This window comes from Diorhabda carinulata, chromosome X (assembly GCF_026250575.1).
Source record: "Diorhabda carinulata isolate Delta chromosome X, icDioCari1.1, whole genome shotgun sequence".
NCBI classification, from domain to species: domain Eukaryota; kingdom Metazoa; phylum Arthropoda; class Insecta; order Coleoptera; family Chrysomelidae; genus Diorhabda; species Diorhabda carinulata.
The window spans coordinates 50,584,372-50,609,248 of record NC_079472.1 but is presented as its reverse complement, the minus strand read 5'-3'; the positions used below and the strand labels follow the sequence as shown (position 1 = coordinate 50,609,248).

Here is a 24,877-nt window from a genome sequence, read left to right as displayed (position 1 = left end):
AAAATTAAATAAATCGATTTAAAAGATTTTAGTTTCCAGTGCATAAGAAGACTTCTCACAATCTTGCAGGACTTTCATTATTTTTGATATTTTAAATTAAAGCAACATGATTTGCCCAGTATCTCTTCTGGCTATTTCCCTAGTCCAAAAAGGTTTATAGATCTCTAGAGCAATAAGACAGTTATAAGAATTTTTCCTATTATCATTTCACAAATGTAAACTTTCTTTTACATCATTGAAATATTGAATATATGTTGAATTACCTAAGTCATTTGTTTTGTATGGGATACATCTGCGGATTATTTTGTATTATTTATTTGAATTCATGAGATGTCATCAAAAATGCTATATTTAACCGTTTTGGGCATTATATCAATAAATAGTTGAATAAACTACTTTTCAGGTGTTGGAATGAGACTCTTCTGCTCATTTTCTCTGTTGGTCAATCCACTGTCTTCTTGGTCCCCCTTTTTATTTTTTTTTTCTCATCTTCCTTATTTCCCTGACTATTCTTATAATATGTCCATACTGTTAACTGTTTTATTAATTACTTAGGTTTGCCCTGTCATTTTTCTTATATATTCGTTATTAATTCTCTCATTCTCCTATTCTTTGAAGGGTTTCATTTGAATTCCCTTAATTCTAGTGCCATGTCCTCTCTAAATTACCCAGTTCTCTTTTGTATATATTCTTGTAGAGTGTATCACTTCATGAAAATATTCCGATACACTTTGAAACATTTTTCTTTCATTTGATTTCTTCACTGTATTAATCATCTTTGTTTCATTATTCATTATATTCATTTTCATCTTGTTTATTTCTATTTTTGTACTCACAATCAATACTATGTCACCCATATACAGATAGCAAATTTACTTCGTCTAACTTGTTATAAATTTTTATAGTATTGTATCTAATTGTCTTTTCTGATAAGATTTCGTAGAACCTCGGAAAGAAAAATAAATACAATACTGTACCTATAACGATACCCAGGATTTGTCGCTATTTTGCTTTCTCTATGTAAACTTGTATAGGTCAATATATATGAGGCTTTTTTTAATCAATTCGCGGTCGTGGGTATGAATGAAGGAATTTGTCGCCCTTTGAATTGGCCCAAGTCCGGGGCTGGTTGAATCAATTATGTATTTGTCCAAAATAACATCAATGAAGACTAACATGAAAATAAAAACGCTTACATTCCATCCACATCAATTTACATATTTATACCGACCGGTCCAAATCCATTCAAGGAACAGGTTTCCTTTTATGTTCCTGATACCAATTATAATTTTGATGTGAAATTACTTGTTGTTTGATGTTTTCATTGTAGCATTGTTATAATGTCAAAATCGAAGTAACATGCTTAGTAATATCTATAAATCGACCTTGAAATTAATAAAAGACAACTTTTTGTATTCTCATCGTTATAGTTGCCAATAAAAAAGAATCGAATTAAAATTTGTGTCTTTATGATTGAATTTAGTTAAAATATACGTACGCCTCAAATTAAACTAGTGGAGTGTGTCAATTGGTTATTACTTTTAATCGAAAGGTAAGATATAAAATTTAATAGAAAAATCAGCTCAAGTAAACGTAACATAAAATTTGAAACCAAGTTCTTCAAGGAACTTTCAACATTTGATCCATATTTGGGAGAAATGCTAAGAGGCTTTTCCCGTAATCGCTTTCACCCACTCTATAGTGGAGTTGCATGGAGCTAAATGCGGTTAATGAGGCAGATGAGGACATACAAGAAGACTTTGAGCATCTAAAAACTCCTGTATCAAAAGCAACATGTGGCACGGTGTGAAGATGAAGAAGAAAGCTGTTGGTCCATCGTTTCAGTTCTCTCTAGGAAAATAAGGTTATTTGAATTAGAAAACTTTGATCGTATTTTGCCATCAGAATCGATGGAAACGATGACCATAACCTCGATTTTCGACTGATTTCGATTTATTTATGGGTCTTTTTAGATTATTACTATTGCCCTTACTTTTTCTTTTAGGATTATTGCTACAGATTATTTTTCTCTGACTAAAGTTCTTCACTATGCCATTGCATAGTAACACGCTTGTTTTAACGAATAGATTTCTCCACTTTTTGTAAAATTTCATTTGTTTTTTGCCTCTCGATCCTTCGTCATTTCCTAAAGAGCTTCATATCATTCTTATGTAGTCTTCGTATTTACTATATATTTCTTTAATCTTCCAACTTGAAAGAAAACTTAATATTAATGCATTGTTCAAGATCCATGTTTAACGACAGATATTGCAAACAAAATCTGACTAAACGGCTTTTCAGGTTAATCCGATTATGATCTGAAAGTTCCGAAGGTAATCCGGATTATGTTCACTATTATTCGAAAATTGATTGAGTTGATAGGGTCATAGTCATATGATAGGATCCTTTCCACCCTAGTATACAAGTGTAAATGTGATATGCTAACATGTTATTTCTTTTTTTTTACTTTTAGATTTATTAATACCCCGCATTGGTTATTTTTTATTGATTTCTATGAAAAGTGTAATAGTTTACAAAGACTGCGTTTTTCGTAATATACGGCTTTGCCTTAGCATAAAAATAATTAATACAATAAAAATTACTAAATACCGAGAATCGATTTCATAACTCAATATACTAAACTATAACTGAGTTTTAAATATGCAAAGTCAATGCGACATTCGGAAACTATGAGTTAGAATCCGCAATTAGCAATTTCCGAAAAACCCTCAAAACGGCCATAATACCATAGATAGAGATTAGTATTAAATTGAAATAAAATCAGCGTTAGTATAGTTATCTAATTATCTAAATTACCGTATTTTTTGGCCAGACCTCGTATTCACAAATAGAGATTTAAGAAACAATATTACTATTAATTAATCAAATAAAATTTATTCCAATATTGAACATATTTTACAAACGAATAATCACGAAGCTTATGATTTTCATCTGAAAAATTTTTTTAACAGAGACTATAAGAGACAAAAGTTTGACAAGATGATTTAAAAATTGGATGAGATCCGATTATTTTACTATATTAGAACTATTTGAAAAAAGCAGGACTAGAAACTATTTCGTTTTGGATTTTCGTAACAAAATCATAGAATGAGATTAAACTTTGATTGGACTCACTAACTATTTATCCCAGAAGTAAAAGCCCAGAGAGTGAGTGTGAAGGTTAGAATTATTGACAATAGATTAGAAAAACATTTCTTTTCATAGGGGAATTTGACTGCGTAAATGTATTTTCGCAAATTGAAATTGTGCTTAGAAAGTACATGGTTTCATCAATCCAAGCAAGTTGTTTTTAGAACAACACTTCTCCTAACTGTTGGATAGGGTACGGAAGCGCCAAACTTGATACCTACTACTAAAAATTAGAGAGGAAAAGATCGTATCATAGCATTTGGTTTGAAGCAACTAGATCATCCTTCCTAGAGTCCCTTTCTAACGTTCAGTGACTATTACAAGCTCTTCGATTTAAAGAGAGAGAGAGAGTGAGAAATGTTTCATTGTTAAAAAATTATTACAATTTGTAGACAAAAGCTTGTAAAAACTAAAAAACAAACATAAAAATAATTAAATAGATACAAATGAAATAAAATTTCAATATACAGCAGAAAACCACAACGAGTAACAAAATTATATATATATATATATATATATATATATATATATATATATATATATATATATATATATTTATATATATATATATATATATATAATATTACTAGGTAATAATTAGTATATAAGTCCATAGCAAAAATTAAACCATTATGCACTTTTCAGTAAATATGCCTTCAAATTAGTGGAATGCGGGAAAAGATGATATAGATTTGATTTCAATTGGCAAGTGATTGTGCAATTTTTTTGCATTGTTAAATATTGAGCTCTTAACTAATTCTAAACGTGGAGTAGGTAGGTAAAGGTCGTGCTCCGCGTTCCTAAGTGGATAGTCGTGCAACGACCTTTCTGAAAATGGAAAAGCGTGCTTACGAATTAGGCAAACGGATTCAAAGATGAATAGAGAAGGAAGGGTCAGAATTTTTAATCTTTTGAAGTTTATTCCGAGTAAATATCTAACGGCTCTCTCTTGTAGTTTGAAGATTCGCTCAAATTGAGTCGCACCACACGTACCCCAGAAGGGAAGTTGATATCATAAGTTCAATTCTTTGGAAACTGATCTCAGCGCAAAACAGGAGGAACTTAATTTTTTAGACAGGGCTGCAATATATAACGAGAATTTTACAGCTTGAACGACGTCAATGGTGGTGTTATTTAATAAAAAGGCAGCAATGCATTTTATATGATGAAACTTTAGTTTTAGGAACGTTGAAGCAGAGAAGATTAGAATCGCACCATGATTTAAGGGCGATTAGGTCACTAGATATGGTCCTATGAAGTGCAATGAGATCAGGTTTGGCTATATTCACAAAGTAATTATTAAGGTTAGGTATCTCTTTGGTAGCTTTTATTGTCTTATCATAAATTTTTCTGTATAGTTATAGATTTCGGAAAACCAGCCAAACACGCTGGCTTAAGATGATGCTTCATCACCAAAAGCCGAAGCGAGTTGATCGCCACAATGCTTTGGTTTAATCCACGTCGAAAGTAATAAGACTTCATCGCACGAAAATGTTGGGGATTAAATTCCATTTTTTGACGAAATACGCAATATTATCGAAATAATTAAGTGAGTTTCTTACTATACCATTCATTCATAAAAAACATATTAATTGTCATTTCCATAGTTCATTTGCATACAACTGTATATAAGCATTTTAACAACACACAACTTCTGTGTGTTAATATTCTTTTTCGATAGGGAATAAATCTTATGGTTTTTGCCCATTTTAGAAAATTTTCTGTTAAAAAATATAGCAAACCAAATCAGTCTGTCATATTTTCACAATTTATCTTAACTAATATAAAAAACCGGAAAAAAATTTAAATAGTATTTATCGATATTTCCTAAATCAATTTTTTCATTTAAAAAATTTATTTGCGTACCGTATCTATAGATTGTTGTATCATGGTGGTCTAGTATAACGTAAAAAGACCAGCCTGAGCCCCTCGGACCTTAAAGAATTATCCGAAGTAGTTACGTACACTAAGTAACAGAAGCGGAAGAGAGAGTTGAATGAACTTATCAGAACAGCAGGTTCTTCGATCGACGACTATCTATTTCGACGGAAAATTAGCATCGGTATACTAATTATTTTACCGACGCTGCCAATGTCCAGGGCACCCTTCAGGTTATTTAACGCTCGAGGCTTTTCAAGCATATTATTTAATGGTTCTAATGGTTTTTATTTACAGATATGTATTTATTTTCATCGTTAATCTAAGAAGTGAGATTGGCAATTTAAATAAAATTCTGTTTTTTATTCAAAATTCACTTGTTTTTAAATAAATTATATCGATAACAAAAGGAATATATGTAAGAGGGAAAAGAAGGAGATAGGCGGAAGAAGATCGAGATAATTCAGGATCGAGATGGAGGGGTAAAGCAAGGAGATAGTTTTAGTCAGAAAACCATAAAAGAAAATAATCATAATCTGGAGACAATAATTGGATAGTATATGTAGAAGATTTAAACATAGTAGCAGATACATTTAAGATAATGTTAAAGAAGTACAAACATGGATAAGAAAGATAGAAGACTTAAGAATGAAAGTCAGTATCAAAACATGCAAAAGGATCGTAGTAAACCAAAAAAAGAACATGAGGAAGATCTAATAATGAAAAGACAAAAAATAGATTAAGTGATCACATGGCCAGGGAATCATTTTCAAATAAGAAGAGATATAGAGGTAGCCAAATAACTGAGGAAATTAGCAGGGAAAACGAAAATGGGCAGGATAAGAAATGAAATAATTATACGAAAGATCAAACAGTAACAAATAGGGAATATAATAGTAATAAGAAAAATGACAGAAGTAAAAAGATATAAGGAAAGAAGGAAAGATATGCCTGGAAAAACTTGGCTAAAGTAAGTAGCACGGATGTAGTGAAACGAGAAAATAAAATACGATAAATGAATGAACGGAGTAGCAATGGGACGGAAAGAGTGGAAAAAAATCGATGCATGGGGTGAAAACGAAAACCCCGCTAAGTCTCTAGAAGGAATAAATAGTTCTAGACAAGAAGAAGAAGAAGTAGAAGAAGAAGAAGAAATAGATGTTCTTAGATATACCCATTTATTGAAAATGCCTAAAAACAATAAAACACATTATCAATTTCAACGCAGAATTTGAATCTCTATAGTCTTGACGTCAGTTGCTCACATCGATTAATATCAATTACAATGTGAAGAAGTGTAAAATTTTGGTATTTTCTTGATGTTGTAGTAAATTGACACTTTTCACATTGTTTGTACGTATGAGATTACATCTTACCGGCTACTATTTCACTTATTACAAAAATGGAAATTATAGTATATAATTGTATAAATATAGATGAGACAAAAGTATCTTTTACTCCGAATTTATCATGCTAATTTGACTTAAAATACTGAAATATATTTTGGAAGATTATTATAATACGAAAAGTTTTCACCAAATCTAACCGGGACAGGATATTTGTGAATGATTGGATAATTATGGTCGTTAGGATACCCAGAGTAAGGTTTGTCCATTGCTCAAATTAGTAGCCCTTACCATGAGTGAGAATAAAGTGCCCGCTTCTGTTGAGCAACGTACAAATATTAATAAAATAAAATTATTCATCTGTGAATAGCAACAAAAATTTACCGCAGATTACTTGTCTAGTTCGGAGAGGCTAACCTTTTATCAAGAGTAAAGGTTATGTGCAACAAATTTAAGCAAGGTCGAAAGCATCAAGTGTATTCCCTTTATCCTTAATGTACGTGTTCGTGAGCTTACGGTTCTCAGTGTTTCTAATTTCTAAAGGACTTACTGAATATTACTATAGGTTTATATCAGCACTAATTAAAACTAGTTAAAATTCACGGCTGACCTAATGGGTAAGGGAAACGATCAAATTTGTAGATTATATTATTCGAAAAAATATATTCCGTAGTTTAACAAACATATGGTTCCCGATACTAACAAGGATCGACTTGAAAAGTTTCATTTTCGAGAAACTATAAAATAAATAAAACTAGAGAATCTAAAATATATTCATATGAATTCAAGTAATCTTGAAAGGTTGCTGAGGAATAGACCAGACACAGTTTGAAAGTATACAAGGTACAACGCAACTCTTTTCTCGCACCTTCACCTATTTAACAAAATTTAAAATAACGAAGCTAATTTTAGTAAACAAGAAAAAGTGGCAAGTGCCTCACTGGCAATAATTATACATATTTGCATTTGCCTTGCTTTTGGAGTCTGATGATCAGATTAGCTAGAGAATTAGATGAGAAAACATAGAAAAATTAGTTGAGAATGGATGAAGAAACATTGAAAAATTCTTAATGGAAATAAAACGTAATATTGGTAGATTAGAAACTCATTTACGCATGCTTCATATCAAGATATATTGCGTCTTGCATTGAATTGCACGTTGTCTTGCATCATATCAAGCGGCCTTCAGTTATAATTAGTTTAGAAGTTTTGATAATGATATGGAAGAATCGATCAATCGATTTGATTATTAATTTCTTTAGAGTACATCCTGTATACCCGGATATAGTCTCCCGCAGTCATAATAAATGTCATAACTGTTATACTATCATTGGTCCGTAAAACACTCGATTGTTTTCAACAATGCAATGAAAAAGAAATCTCCAATGATGTTATTATCTATAGATTGGACAAATACTGAAGAATGTTAGAAATGGCAATCTCTGACCGTGACCGTGTCTAGTATTACAACCAAAGACGTACAGAACTGAATTCCTTTAATAGACGTTTTAGGTAAAAAAATTAAAATTCAAAATAGATTCAAGAATTATTTGGAAGAATCTAACTAAATTTAAAGAGAATATGTTTTCAAAATATTTGTTCCAATTTAAGCGACTTTTTTTTCGATATAATAGGAAATTCTAGGAATAAATTTATTAAGGTTCGTTCTAATCTTAGGCTTCGAAGAAAATCTCGTCTACTAGGTCGTGACCTAGGAGTCGTGTGTGAGCTTGACAGTTGCAAAGGATACTGCTGTAGCTGTACAAAATTCTTATAATGCATAACGAGTGGTGGTTGCATCTCCCTTAGATGTAGGGTAGTCGCAAAAGACGAGAATATGTAACCAGTCCTATTATTTATCGTTAGAATTATACATCAATAAAGAAAATATAAACTAAATACAGTCCATTTTAACAAAAAGGTCCTTCCAATATAAGCAACAGTGGCACTTTTTCCTCTATTCCAGGAATTAGCAGCGTGATTCGGTAACTCTGTTGGTGTTACATCATAATTATGTTATGGACGAGGTTTGACTTTTCACTTTTATGATTTTATTGTTAGTTTCCACCATGTTTCTGATGTCAAATTTAACATAAATCTGATAGGTAGATTAGTATAAAGAAAAGTATTTTCGTTGTTCAGTAAAAATGGAGAAAACCGAATTTTAAGTGTTAATTACACATTATATTTATGTAGAAAAATAATTGAGGAACCGAGGAAAAATTAGGTCAATATTATTGTAAAAATGGAATCATGGAATTATTTGTGAATGATTCTTTGATTTTAAAATTGGCTATAAGAACACGGATAATGCTGAATATACTTAACCACATTCTTCAGAAATGGTTAATAATGAGATAGATAATGGCAGAATTTTGCATTATATTCGATAAAGCTTTTTCACTTTTTAATCTTCTCAAACGCATGATACTCCAAATAACGTGTTTTGTTCGAAGAATCCCCTTCTGTAGTAACTATGTTTGTGCACTCTTTCATAATAAAACATGTCTTCTAAAGAATCATATTATTCAGATTTCTCCTAATTTTCTTGCAATTTTCTCCCAGTCGATAGAAGTTTCTAAAAATGCTGTAAGTTCGCAGTTTTTTCTAAACATGGTTCGGCTCTGGCAACTTACGTGTAAACAACATTTGTGCGCACACCTAACAATTTCCCAATTTAATAATTTTTTTTTCATAAAGGAAAATTCGATTATGAACAGTGAAGTGATTTTAAATGTTTTTCCACAATAAAAAACAAAGTTATCCCAAAAATGTTCTAGGGTTTCAGAATGCGTCAAAACGTACATTCGATTAAATCACCATTACATCTTCACAACCTGATGGTAAAGAGAAGAAACAGCTACTTTTAGCAAGCCAGTCGTAACAGTCTTCAGAAAACGAAAAACAAAATGTAGCTCATACTCCAGCACTTATGGAACCCGTAAGACAGGCTGTCGCTGAACATGTCTATCTTTTAGTTCTGGATTTTAATCAAATATCAGATATCCTCGAAAATGTTCACGGATGCTCCTACCCTATAAGTATAATTTAAAATTATACAACAGACTTCTCCGCCCTAACACTTATACTCAAGAAAATTTAACCACATTTCAAAGACAGATCTATGAAAACTAGATGTACTAAACCAAAGAAGGAACTCTTCACACACCTTCTAATGTCCTTAGAGAGACCACAGAACCAGATAATGACCTCTCACAACAATCCAATTATTAATTCTTGCGCGTTAATACTTTCACTCCGCAGGAGCAACTTCCTTCTGGAGAACTACCAGATCCTCTGGGATTTCTTGTGATGTGTATAATTTGGAAGAGTTTTTGAAATCAATCGATTCTCTGAGAATTATATAGTTCAAATTAATTTATGTTTTGTATAAAACATAATTTGTAAACCTTAATGACGCTAATGACCCTCGCGGTCAATGCGTATTATCAAATAGAAAAAAAAATCTTCTTTCACAATTTAAGTGTTTGGGAAGATCCAAAATATATTTGAAAGAAGATTTTTTTTTTCTATTTGATAATACGCATTGACCGCAAGGGTCATTAGCGACATTAAGGTTTACAAATTATGTTTTATACATAACATAAATTAATTTATTTGAACTATATACTTAATTCTCAGAAAATCGATTGATTATATATATATATATATATATATATATATATATATATATATATATATATATAACCAAAAAATTACGAAAGTATATAATGTGCTTTGTTTTTTCCAAAATTATCTTGGTAGCTCAAATAAATAAAAACCTCTAGAAGATATACGGGTATTGATAGAAATTAAAACAAAAAAACCAGAAAATGTCAATAGAAAATGGCAAAATAAATATAAAAATAGCTAATAAGGCTGACAAGGTAGCAAAAGTTAAAGTAAATATTAAAAAAAAATAATATTGGGATACGCAAATGTAGATATGGATGTAGAAATAAAAATTATAATAAGAACACAAAGGATCTATCCATGTCTTTAATGACGTAAGAAACTGAAAAATCTTACACAAAATGGAATAAATCAGTTAAACAACTTGTATCGATAATTATTGTTCTTAATTATCTATATAAACACAACTGATAGATGCCTAGAACAAATATTTGACCTTTTAGTTTGGTCTACGTCAATGGTTAATGCATTTCTTCTTCGCGTCCGTGGGTCGTTGACCATTGAATGAAGAAGCCAATGGTTCCTGTTCAAGGTCTCTGTTCCGCCTAATTCTTGCAGATTTTGGAAAGGCGTACTGCTGCGCATAGTAATAAAATTACGTAGTTTATTTCTACTTCTAACATATTGAGGTCGCCGAACTTTTCACGTTACGTTTATCGTATTATACACTTGAAGAAATAGAAGTGATCATTAATATTCCTCAATACTTTCAATCAGTTTATTTTTTGTAGCCTACCTATTTGAAACAATTCCATTCATTTGATAAAATATGAGCAGAGGCTCTTCTCAATTTTATAGTATAAATTAGAAATGGTACAAAAGAATCGGTATTGTATTCTTTATAATTAATAGAAAAATGCGGCTTATACTATAAATAGAACCAGACCGTTTGATTTGCAAAAAAAGAGAGTAATTGTTACTCAAAAAAAATTGATATTATTATTACAATTTTTTTCTACATGTACCAAATATTAAAACGCTTGGTCTTAGTAAGAAACTAGAGCTAGAAAGATATTGACCAAGTTCTTAGTGTACTCGATTATATAGTCCAATCTAAGAATAAAATTAATCAACTACATCATTAGTGCATCGAAATATTCGAATTCAAATGGATTTGCAGGAAGATCTGACTTATTTGCATTATTCTCATATAATTAAAAAGATCACTGCTGTTGATATGGAGTTATCGCAATCGTTTTTATGCTTTTATGTTTTGTTTAAGTTCATGATATTCCAGCTGCTGAATCAAAACTTGAACTCTGTGCAGATGAAACCAATGCTCTATGTCAAAGCTAGAATCTGGAAAAGTTTAGGTTGGTGCGTGAGTGTTTTTTTGCTAATAAATCATGTCTACATGCAAGCAACTTTTCAGGTGTATATTATCTTGATACTACATAGGTATTTGATTACTATATGTACTGTGTGATAAAGAGAGAATTACAGCATTGATTTTAGAGTTATAACGACAAGGCAGACCACCACTTTCAATAAACTGAAAGAATTCTAAATAATCGTTAATTAAGTCTTCCTTAATACAAAATATGATTCTCTAGATATAAAAAAAACAAAAACTAAAGAATATTCAACATAAATGATCAAAAAGTGAACAAAAAATGCCACATTGCTTTACAAATTATTAAACTTTCAAACGCCAAGATTGGGCGTCCAAGTTAAACGTGGTTTACAACCAGTTAAACTTCCGTTTATTTATGGTGCAAAGGAAATAAACGAAGTAAATGTCTTTTATCGTAAAAAGAAATTTCATATCAAATGGTGCAAGTCCCTAATTATAAATAATCATAATTTGCTTGAATCAATTTGAAAGCTCTGCGTGTTTGTAGTTTTTATGTAATGACCAAACTGGTTTATGGATTCCATCCATTTAATATTATTGAGAAAGTTGTCCATTTCTAAAGTTGAACAATCTAGCTCGCCCGCTCACCTTGACAGTAAATGTTAAATTTAAATATATTCAATAGATACTCATGAGTACACATAAATTTAAAGAACAAACATTGTGGATTCCGATGCTATTTTACATGGGAATTACCGTATGATATATTAATACGTAGAAATTCAAATTCTTTGGATTTTTCAATATAGAATATTACATAATTTCTAGTACTTGATTTGTATAAATGTAATGAAATAAAACAGCAAAGGAAATTCAACGTATTCGTATTCAATCTCGAAAAACGCAATAAAAGATAAGGTACTGTAACTATTTCTTTATTATAAGTAGATATCCTGATTTTGAAACTACTATGACTGTTCAACGAGTAGTTTAATAGTTATTAACTTTGTAGTGTTAGGAACACTTGTGAGATTTCATATAGATCATTCAACTCATACATATATTCTCGGATTTTCGAAAGGGGCCTAAAAATTGCACGAACGATTGTTGGAATTGTAAAAAGTAAGTATTGAGTAAGTAGGAACCTGTTGCACTTAAAAGTAGTCATATAAATCTTCAAGACGATTAATGTGAAAGACATTCAACAAAAACTATAGCAGAAATAAAAATATGATTACGCGAGATCGTCAATTATCCAACGAGAGATTTAGTAGAAGTTCTTGGCATTTTATTAGGTATTGTGATCAACATTTTGGCTTTTTTGAGTCATAAAAATATCAGCGCAGAAAAATATCATTCGCTAACACCGGAACATAAACGCAATCGTATGCTACTTTTATAACAGCATTAGAAGCGTTTTAGAAGGGTGTTTATAACCGGAGATGAGACTTAAGTTGACCACCATGTTCCTGAATCAAAACAAGTTGCTAAGGAGAGATACGAAACCTGGTACTTCGACTCCAAATCGAGCAAGAGAATGTTAACATTGTTTAGAATTTAAAAGGAATTTCGTTTGTTGATTACCTCTGGCACCACCATAGAAACAATAAATTATTAAAGTAATATGTTGGATTCAGTGGATGTAAAATTGGTGGAAACATAAAAAATATATTTCATCAAGATAACGTACCGCTCAAAAAAACCATCCCAAAAATCAAAGTAGAAAAAGTTGGTTGCAATATTTATCCTGTTCACCATATTTGGCCACCTGTGTTTTCTGATAGTTTCTACATCAAAAAACTTATACAGGTAAAACGATTTCAATCGAAAGAAGTAATAGCAGGCGTGGAAACGTACTTCAATAATTAGAATACCCACGGGACAAGTCTAGAGAAAGTATAGCGAATAATAAAATGTATTGAACAATTAGATAAGTCGTGTGTCCAAACTGGAAAAAAAAAGAATTCGAACAAAGGTGGTGTTATTTCAATCAGTAATTTCGTGTCAGAACAAGAATGCTATCTCGTTGGATATTTTTATATCAAATATTTCTCTGTGTACAAAAACTATAAGTTTTTTTAGCTATGGTCCCACGAACTAGTACTTAGGATTAACATCATAATACACGATATTGAAACAGAAATAAAAAAGAGCCCAGGAATATCATATTTATTGACGAAGGTTGATTGATTACTTGGTATTCCAATCAATTCAAAACTATTATTAAACGCCCGGCTTTAATGTATCTCTAGTTGGAACTCCAAATAATTTTTGTAGGTTTCTATTGATTAGAAGTCACTTCTTGGATTTTTTTTTAGTATTCGGGTTATAGAAGCAACAGAATACTATCATGGAATTTATTGGAATGTGTCTCCCTTCCAATTCTTTTTATCACTCAGGAATAGAGAAAAGTTCTTCTATTGTTTCTTGTCGGTAAATAATCTACTGTGTAAAAGTTTAGAAAGAAATTATCGGTAAAGATATATGTATAACAATATTTACAGATAGTAAAGTGCGATTAACTCACAAATAATCGATTCGAATTTGTTTACCGAATATTTAAAGATTCGAAATGAACTATGCACAGATAATACGATGGCCCGTTTTGTTTTCGAGACAGTAATTACTCAAAAAGGACTAATAAAAGAATATAGAGTCTATAATCGATCTTAAATATTCAACTGTTGTTTAGAAAAATTATGATCGCCAAAAAGTTTAATAACTACACCGACCTAAATAGGAAATTGCTTCAATGATTTTTAGGCTATTAGGCCGTCGTCGGAAATAACTATTGCTACACGACGTTTCACCATCTCGTGCGGTTGGCATCTTCAGAAATTTTTTAACTTCGACTAATTCTGACTGTCTGACGAAATAAAAGCATACCATTTTGGTACTGCCTGAAAAGCATGTTCAGTTGTAGCAATGGATATGCTTGCTGCCTTAGATTTTCTAATCTAATCTAAATATACTGAGATGATGAATAACAAAAATTTCAAGCACAAAATAGTTGAGAGTTGAGAACGGGTTGTTACTTATTTTCCAAAAATCTAGCGAATGATGTACGTGGTTATTGATTTTAATTTTCCCACCTCGTTTCCTATGAAAAAAGTAATGCCATAAAAGTTGAGCTGTTATCATTAATCAAAAATTCGTATGACGTTTCTTAATCATTTTCGGTTCTTTATTACCAATACATATCACAAAAAACTCCACCGTTTTTTTCTGTCAGTTCGCAATAAACTCAAAAACTATGGAATAGAGTTTCACCATTGATGATAGGCATTTATAAGGAATGTTTGCTTGAAACATGACACTAAAGGCCAAAACCCACTAGCATTACGCCACGCCACCCCCCGTCACGTGTCGAATATGTGTACGTATGTTTTGCCATTTAATTCAATTTAAAATTCTCAAATGTAACCGCCGGGTGTTAAGACGTGCGAATGTCCCTCTCTCGCATTTGTATGCCAGTGTATGTAAAAGTTTTATCGCATTGGATTTATATTGATTGATTCGAAATGCAACAAGAGTTCTTAATAGAAAAAGTACATTCTGTACAATATAGAGATCAGAATATGCACCATAAAGCATGGGAAGAGATTGAAAGAGAGTTGAAAAGCACAGGTTAGTTTATGTATTTTTTTATAAAAATTTTAATATTTATATACTTGACTCACATTTGATTTTGCCCTATTCGCATTTCTAGTTGCCAATCACCACTGTGTGAAGTAAAATATTATCTATATTTTTATCTCACGTAAAATGCTCTTTGTGAGATGTTATGTTTGAGTTGGTTAATATTTATTGAAGCTGAATTATATCCATTAAAAGATGCCTCAAAGTCGGAGTTTTCATTAAATAACATATTATGTAGATAACAGTATGTTAGCACTATACAATACAACCATATCTGGTTGAATTCGTGAAAACTCTCCATCTAGAGGGTAGAATTCCAAAACAATTTTCCGATAATCATCTCGTTCGAGATAATCTATAATTATTTTTTTATTCATCTCCATCAAGTGTGTTTCGACTGTATGGACGAATTAGGTACGGTTTCAATGGGGATGCCTTATCTCCAACAATAACATGGGGTAGAGAAATTCCACCTTTGCTTAACGGATTGTCTGCAAGAACATTCAAATTTGCTTTCTCTAATGACCGTCCAAGAGAGAAAATTCTTCCGTCGTTATTCCGGCCATATGACCCATATCCACAGTGATGAACTTATAGTTTGCATTGACAAGTGCCATTAATACGATGGAATGTGCACCTTTATAATTATAATACGAAGACCCACCTCCAATGGGACAACGTTTATCTATATGTTTGCCGTCAAAGACTCCGATACAATCTGTGTGCCAATTCTCTCCCAATTGTTCTGTTGGTTTCGGTATCGCTATTGGATTCAAAATCTCCTAAATAGCCTTGCATATATATTTCACTATATTTCTAACAGCATTAAATCCGATTCTAAAGCCAAATCCTGTTGCTAGGTATCTGAAACATTACATTTTTATTGTAGTGTCCATGGATACAATTTTGGTAGATAAAATAGTTTTATTTCAATACAAGCTAAATATTTATGGTCTAAACTCAGAAATTGTTTTTTCTAATGCTCTAAAACGGCGAAATGCTAAGAAAAGTGAATGGTGCCACTGAATAATAGGCACCCTAGAAATTTGGAGAACAAACGGAATTACTTCACCAAATATGGACACTAGGCAGTAAGTCTTATATTCGCATAAAGTTCACAGTCTGGTGATTCATTACAGTTTCATATCGATCACAAATGACTGAATACGACGAACCAGTTAATGCTGAAGTTATTAATGATAATGAATAAGATACCGGTGACTATTCTTATTATTTTACTAAAGCAATTATTGTTTTCTCTTCTTTTATCAAACTACGTGTGTTACATCTTCCTTTTCTAAATCGATTACTGTTTCTTCTTCTTTTTACTTCAAATATTTTCTTCTTTTTCTTAATAAATGTTTGTTTTAAATACACCTGCTATTGTTTCTTCTTTTTTACTTCAATTCTGTATTTTCCTCTTTTTTTAAATAAATGCGGGTTTTTTTTAAATCTTTCGTCAGTATCTTCCATGTTTTCTTCTTTTTCTCATCCGCTACGTATATTTTCTCCTTCTTTTTCTATATAGATACTTTTCCTATTTTGAAATGTATCTCCTATTGTTTCTTCTCCTTTTTTTCGCCTATTCTATGGATTTTTTCAATAAATGCTTTTCTTTGAAAAAAATTGCATCTTCTTCTTTTCTAAAGTCAATTCTGCGGTTGTTTCTTCTTATAAAAAAAAACTCTTATTGTTCCTCCTTCTTTTTTACGTTTAATCTATCGGGTTTTTTCTTTTTTCTAAATAATTGCTTATTGTTTTTTCTAAAGAAATTGTTGAAGTCTATCTTGTGAACTTTCATTGAAAACGCTGTATAATTCATTTAAGATATATCAAAACAATGCAAAGTGAGATATTTATTTATAGATTTAAATGGTAGTATATAATGTATTTCTCTTTTAAGGATAGTTTGCTACACACATTGTACTAAAAAATTGGCACGTACAATGAGGTAGTTGAAAAAATATCAGTGTACAATATTAATATCAACTTCAAAACACATTTTTCATGAAAAATTTGATGCGATCCAATTCTAAATAAGATATAGTCGTTTTTTCATCGAACAGAAGTTATATATGTTGTATATAAAGACATGTTTTAGTTTGTTTTCATGTTTGTAATAATACATAATAAAATGCAAGTAGTGTTAACAACTTATTAAGTATAAATCTCATCCATATATTCCCTATTGGAAAAAATAAAAATTTACTTCATGGTATTGAATAGATTCAGATGAATGTTTTACAAATAAAAATACCATCTGGCATATAGATATGATAATTAATTAATTCTTAGTAGAACTAAGTGGTATAAACGATAAAGCAAAAGCATTCGGTCTATGACCGTTACGCCGAGTTAACAAAAAAGCGATGCTCACTTTTGCAGAGATATTTTAGTCTATTCCTGAATTAATCTTGATTAATGCCTTTATTGTACTTATTTTAGTTATACTAGAAGAATTAGTCTTTAGAATATTGTAATCATTGTATTGCGATCAGAACTGTTCCAGAGACTAATTTCTTTATCTCAATTTGGCTAGATCACCTTGTCAAATTATTTTCGATAAACATAGAAAACCGCATTTTCTGCAGCATTATTCTCTCTAATGAGGTAACTTTTACTTTTCAAGTATTAAACAAAATCTGTAGGTCCCATAAGTGCTCATTTGAGCTGACATGGAACTGTATGTACGGATTTGGGGTGGAGAACCCAGTTTTTACAGCGACTCCTTTTAAAAAGTCTAGAATGTGCTTGAATTGCCGGAGATAGGTGTAGTGCTCTAGAGTTGTTCAGTATTTCACACTTCGAGAGAATGTGGATAGAGGTTTCGTCCACTGTGCGTCAAAATCTGCACGCCGCCTTATCTGCTACGTCTAGCATCATCAGGTGTTTGTTGAGCCGACAGTACCCCGATAGAACTGCTATTAGTATTCGTAGATTGTTTTTAATTTCTACAGCGTACACAGAAGAATCTTTGCCTGTCTCTGCCCCTGTAGATAATAATATATAAATGAAATTTTATCACTATCTTTCAATACGTAAGTTAAATAAATTAAATGCGCCTTTCATTTGTTAGAAGGTTCACTCACAAATAAACAAATAACGAAGCAAATTGAAGAAAAAAATTTAAAAAGGGAAACGCGACGCATACAGAAACTATGGTGTTTCGGAATTTCACTACGTTCCGCAGTGGCCGATGTTTTTCACTTGTATTCTCACGAGGTGTCCGTTTAAGTGACATTGTCCCATCAAGAAAACTCGTCGGTTGTTTCTATTGAATTTATATCCTTATTACACATTCATAGGAGGAGTCTCAAACGTCAAAGACATAATTCGAGAAGTAAAATGAGAGTTTCTGTTCTGTTTAAAGTGGTTACTCTTAGGTAAATAGAATGATTCTGATCTAATAAAAGGGTTATTCTCTTTATCGTTTCCTTCTTCCCTTTGCCTAGTTCATTTAATGTCTCTAGACATTCCATGACTAACTTCGATTTGATTGTATGTGATTTGTTCGCTCCTATAGCTTGTTTAATCTACGAGGATTGTTTTGAAAGTATCAGTATATCAAAAGTCTAAAAGTAATGGAAAGTCAATATTTTTATATACCATTCAAAAAGTGTTAAAAAAAGAGGTGTGTAAAATGTATCAAAATAAAAGATTTTTACTATTCACCTCTGATATAATTTCGAAATTAAATATATCGAGAATGTATTCTTCAAATTAGAAAAAAAATAAATTCCTGGCTAATGCCTCGAAGAATATTCCTCTGAAGAAACGATATTAACATCCCCAATGGCTTGCAATTGCAAGGCCAAATTGTAACTACTGATTAGTTTCGACGTTAGTAGATCTCATCAGAGCTGCTTAACAACCCTCGTTCGGACTTGAGACCCGAACTGAAGACAACGTCAAAGAGCGTCGCTATCTGGTTTATGTAGTTGAACATTTTCGAAATATTAAAATATTGAATTTAGAAGTTATTTCAAAGGTGTATAGTATTATATATATATATATATATATATATATATATATATATATATATATATATATATATATTTATGAAATATATATGAAATTACATGTGTGAGTATTAATTTATAATCTTGTTATCTTTCATAAACTACTTATGTAACTTTTATTATTGATTTTAATAAACATGTGCCACATATTTGTTGAAGACAGTAAAAATATAACACGGTTTTTGTTTCTAAATTGGTGATTTCAAATACTTCCATAGTCTCAGTATTACCATAGTGCCAGGGCTCATATTAATAATGTTCTACTTGGATAATTATTTAAATGCTACAAATTTGGTTATACTTAGAATTCCGACTGTATCAAAGATCCGTGGAAAAGTAATAAATGTTCAAGTTCAGTTTTAATAAAATGTTTTACGATTTATTCAACATAAAATTTGATTATTTATTTATTTGTTATTTCCAGTTTTATATTTTATAGTACTATTTGAGAATTACGTAAGAAAACCCATAAAATGTATATAACTATGTAGTTTAACAAAAAACAAGATGATTTGAACATAATATGTTATGTATTGTCGGTATTAAATATCTGTAAACATATTGAAGTAAAGATATCTAATTATCTAATCTATCTGATCGTAATAAACTACAAATGAAATTAGTCAGCTACATCATTACTGTATAAAAATATTCGAATTTAAGCGCCGAGTTAAATTAAATTTTTAATTTTCGTTTTGTTTATGGAAGAAATTTCAATTTATTTTATCATTTTATAAAATAAGCAGATATTTTTTAGTAATTTTCCACGTTTCTACATAATTTTACTAACAAGGGACTTGTCAATTAGCTTTTGAATTCCATCTTCAAACAATGTTGACGCTTGTCTCAACCAAGTTTTAATTTCGGTTTCTGGTAATCAAAACACATGTCAGCAGTGTAATCGTGAGTGTTGGTGTAGAGATAGTGTAAGCAGTGTGTTCAGCTTGTCATTCTAGAACAGCCGTGTTGACATCGGCGTCGTTGTCTTGAAGCCAGATATCTCAGGTATTAGGAAAGAATCTAGCTTTATTCGAGGAAACTTATTTAAGGAGGTCAAAACTGTTAAAATAGGTTCGGACAGGGAGGCTATAGCTACTTGTAAGTCCTTTATTTTTTTTTCAGTTATTTTTATGTTTGTTTTTTAGTTTTTACAAGCTTTTTCTTACAAATTGTAACAAGTTTTGGAAATAAAGGATTTTGAGTTCGGTGTTCTCCCTCTCTCTTTAAATCAAAGAGCTTGTGGTAGTCACTGAACGTTAGAAAGGGGCTGTAGGAAGGATGATCTAGTTGCTTCAAACCAAATGCTATGATACGATTTTGAGTTCGGTGCCTTTACTAACCAAGTTACAATTTCTAATTTAAATAACACGCCTTAATTTTTTCATAGTCTTACAATGCAGCGTTAACTTGATTGTGCCCTCACGAAGGAAAAAAATCTTCCTGCAACACCCTATCGTGGGTATATATGATTTTTAAGACCGATAGTGTTTGTTTGAACTGTGTAACTTAGGATAGCGATAGCATTATCTAATCTGTTGGTTTTGTGGAACTTTAATCAGTATTTCTTTACCTGCAGATAGTTCGAGCGTTCCGCTGAATTTGTACAGTTCAAGAAACTTGTGGAAACGCAAATCATTTATTTTCTTGAATTTAAGGTTAACAGTTTCCACCGAATCTTAAATGATGATAGGAAAGCAGATACTACGTTTCTCATTCTACACATTGCACATCATAAAACACTCTCATAAGCAAAACATTCGATCATTAATATTTTTTTGGTAAATCACCGCTTTTTTTGTCGTGAAACAAGAATTGACAGCATTGTTCAAACTGTTGCTTTTGTGGAACTTGTCAGTATTTTTGCTAATGAACTTGAACACGCCCTCCGATACTTTGGAAGTTCCATCAAAATTTGTAAAGTTGAAGAAGCTTGAGGAAACTATTCACATAATAGCGAAACTGTAAAGTGTTTATTTCTTTGAATTTTTTATTTATTTCCTTGAATTTTTTGGTCAAAAGTTTCCACCGAATCTTGAATGATTATAGGAAAGCAGATACTAAGTTTCTCATTCTACACATTGCACATCATAAAACACTCTCATAATCGAAACACTACATCGTTTTCTCTGTAAACAGCACATATATCAAGATGCATATCGCCCGCTTTTAGATGGTTAGCACAAAGTAAACGGTAGCAGACCATATACTCTTTGCAGTCGTCAGGATTCTCGATAGGTGATGGCATTTTAAGGAGTAGCAAACAACCTTTCGCTCCGATGAATAGAGCGCGCATGCAAACGAGGAAATTCTAAATATGCTTCATTTTAATTAAAATTGGTTCATTTGAATTTATAGTATGTGGTATTATTTGATTTTAATTTTGAGTTATGGGCCGAACCTATATACAAGGTGTTTCGGAATAGCACTCCAATCTCTCGGGAAATGATTCTATACGTAAATAAAAGGAAAAAAGTTGGTATAACGGAACTTCCAAAAACGCTTCCTAAGAGTTATAGTGAGCGATAGATTTCGGCCGGATTCCTAATCCACCATAAATAATAGGATGCCATATTAAATGTCTCGGGTCTGAAATTGTCATGCCAATTTGTTTGGTCTATACGTATTTTGACCGGAAAAATTGAATAAAATAGGTCTCAGATCTGTAACTGTAACAGTTTTCACGTTAACTGACGTAAAATACAAAAAACTCAACTCCAAAATACACTTTTTTTACGTTTGGAGTGAAATAACTTCGTTAAATGCCTAATAAATGAATTAAACTTTCGATTAAAACTTACAAAAAATTTATTTCTGAAGAGAATGATGTGTACAACCTCAATAAAAAATAAATGCAAGTTGAAAATATCTTCATTTTATCGAATGAAAATCAAAAGACAAATGATGTAGGTAAGTGTTACGTTCTGGATAATATTAAGAAAATTATTTGTTTCCATTTTATGAATTGTAATAATATTTTAAATTTAAGCTATATTTTTATTGGTTGACAATACTCAATAATCAATAATCACAATATTCATTCATTTTTATTTTACAATAATTTGAAGTATAAACAGAATAATACAAATAATAATAAGAGAATACTCAATAATACTAAATCTAATCCCATAAAAACTAAATGTTGCGCATGGTATTACCTTCTGTTCATTTAAGTTTCTAAGAGAAGTTTTTCAAACATATTATAACAGAATTAATAATTTTTAAATATGTCTTCTAGATTCAGGCAAGTAATTATGTATATAGTTTTGCAGCAAAATAGTAATGACATCTTTAACTGAAAGACTTATTTGATTTGTTAATTTGTATACTGGAACTACTTTTTGTCTTCGTATTATAATTATGGTAAATATTACGTAGTATTGACCTTTATCTAGGAGATTTGCCTCTTCAAATAATAGATTAGATTAATATAAATTGGGTTCATTATACATAATTCTGGTTCTGAGGTAACTTTTTTCCAGAATATTGGAGAGATATGTAAATTTGGAAAGTATCCCCCTTAAAGTTTTCGTTACGTTATCAAAATGTTTGACCAATTTTAAGTTTTCAACTATACTCACACCTAGGTACCTTAAACTTTTCGCCGCTTTTATTTTAGTTATTATCTCGTTTGTTTTTATTTTTAAAACATTAAAATTATAATAAGAATAAGAATACGTTTTGTACCTACACATTTGATATGGATGCCACTACGGCACAACAAATATAAAACGTTATATTATGATGAATTTCAACAAAATATTATTTGACTGTTAAAAACTAGGCCAACTTGTAAATGCTTTTCAACTGATTTGTTTTAAGGTTCATGTATGTACAATCTAGCCTTATATGTTAACTGAATATGCTAAACAGTAAATTTATATTTCACATAAGCGGGTGTTGTTTCGTTATTCTACATTTATCAACAGGGCGGAAAGGAAGTTGGTAGGAGTGACACCGATTTTAGTACAGATTGATGACTAAAACGTTTCATACATTGAGATTACGCTAGTTTATGAGTAACATTTATGATGCTAGATCTCTAATACATATCTATTTAAATTTAACACAATTTTACCCTGATATACAGATATTGACCGGAGACTGCTGCAGAATATATACAGAATTTCTAATAATTTCACGTCATTTCAATCAATGACGTTGGTTCTGCGCCATAGTATTTATTATTAACTAATAAAACTGCACGTAAGCTCATCTAAGTTCAACAACGTAGGAACCATATTTAAAAAAATTTAATGCGCTAATTTTTATAATTTTAGAAATATTCAGCTGATTCACGTGTTATTATTGATCAAATGAAATGAACAGAAATATTATTATAAGCATAGTAATTAATAATAGTATATTATTCAATGAGCGAATCGTGATGGCTATTACTCATGAAGTTCCGTTAAAGCAATACTGTATGTATATACTTGTAAGTATACTTGCATGTACTGGATCAATAATTGGCTTAGTCCACTTCCGACAGATTATGGGGGACCTGCACTTTTTCAATGTGCTGAAAATATTCTGGGACAGTAGAGCTTGGAGAACCATTTTTAGAATGGGGCCTTGTATACCAAGCATGTCCCCGTGCTTGGTATACATACATACCAAGCCGTTTATGTCGGATGGTTTCAAATAATCTTATCAAAATCTTAATCTGATTTTATACTCTGGTCAAGCTCTAAGTGATCTATCAGGTTAAACACTACATAAATTCCAGAGGAGGGTTCCGGCAGAGGGTGTATGATAAAATGCGGGTGAATGTGAATGACAGATGCGGACACATTGCGAAGAAAAATCAAATGAGCGTTTGTTTCTGACATCACCTCTTCATTTGTCTGAAATCCTTTTCACCAAGCTATTTATCTAAATTTGGAAAGAGGAAATAATCGGAAGGCGCCAGATTACGAGAATATGGCAGTTAGAACTATATTTTCGGCAACAGTAGTGAACGATTGGTCAAGTTATTGTTGTGATGGAACAAAACTTTTTGTCCTGAATAAATCATGTGGCTGTGAACGGACATTTAGCATCATCAATGTACATATGGCCACTTTGGAAAGCGATCACACAAGGTTTGTATAATTGTTTTTACACATTGGAAAGTCTTTACTCAAATTTTTCACCCTATTTACCTAATAATGAAAACAGTTTTCTTCATAAGAATATTAAAACCTAACTATCTGTTAAATTTATGTAATATGGTGAGTGTTTTCAATCTCTGGAAAGTCACTTTTTAGTAAAATATTTTTGGTACATGATTTTTCATCAAACCGACAATCTTTTTTTATTCTAAATGTAAACGTAAGACAAACGATCAAATCATTTTCTACTTGACTTTTGAATTCACATTCATATGAAATATTTATTTTTTCCATTCATTAAAAAAATTTTGTGTCTTTTGTAGCTAGTACGTTACTGACGAAAAGAATCCTATTCAGGTAACAATACGTAACATACGTTGAAAGAAATATAGAAGTAGTTCATTCACAAACAATAGGCGTAGTATATATCTTAAATCAACATCTCTCATCTTATCGTTTTTGGAATCCGGTTCAAATTATTTCGCATAGAACAAGTACAAGGCGATGAAAAAGCTTTTACCTTTCACTACAAATTAACTACAAATAAAAATGCGTTAAGGTTACGAGATTGTCATCGACTTCCTAGAATCGGAGAGAGAAGATAACAAACAGATTTGCATTAAGAGAATTTCAATGTAAACACTTTAAACAACTTAAAAAATAAATTACAAATAAGTGCCCCAATTTGGTTGGTGATGATGTATCAAAGTGGTATTTTAGTCGTTCTTTTAAAGGTAAGTAATTTGTTTTTTAAAGTAGTATGATTGT

General features: G+C 31.1%; 1 protein-coding gene and 1 long non-coding RNA gene across 3 annotated transcripts in view; one reads left to right on the top strand and one right to left on the bottom strand.

Moving 5' to 3' along the window:
• Positions 1-24,877, bottom strand: part of LOC130902563 (cyclic AMP response element-binding protein A-like) — a 171,500-nt gene that overhangs the window by 30,329 nt on the left and 116,294 nt on the right. The window lies entirely within an intron of this gene.
• On the top strand, positions 1,447-23,615 carry LOC130902566 (uncharacterized). 2 transcript variants are annotated; one of them, XR_009060426.1, is made up of 5 exons: positions 1,447-1,552; positions 4,106-4,274; positions 4,328-4,454; positions 4,509-4,699; positions 23,297-23,615. It is a non-coding gene; the product is annotated as an uncharacterized LOC130902566 (long non-coding RNA). The 2 variants fall into 2 exon arrangements; XR_009060425.1 differs by lacking the exon at positions 23,297-23,615 and having other exon boundaries at positions 4,509-5,302.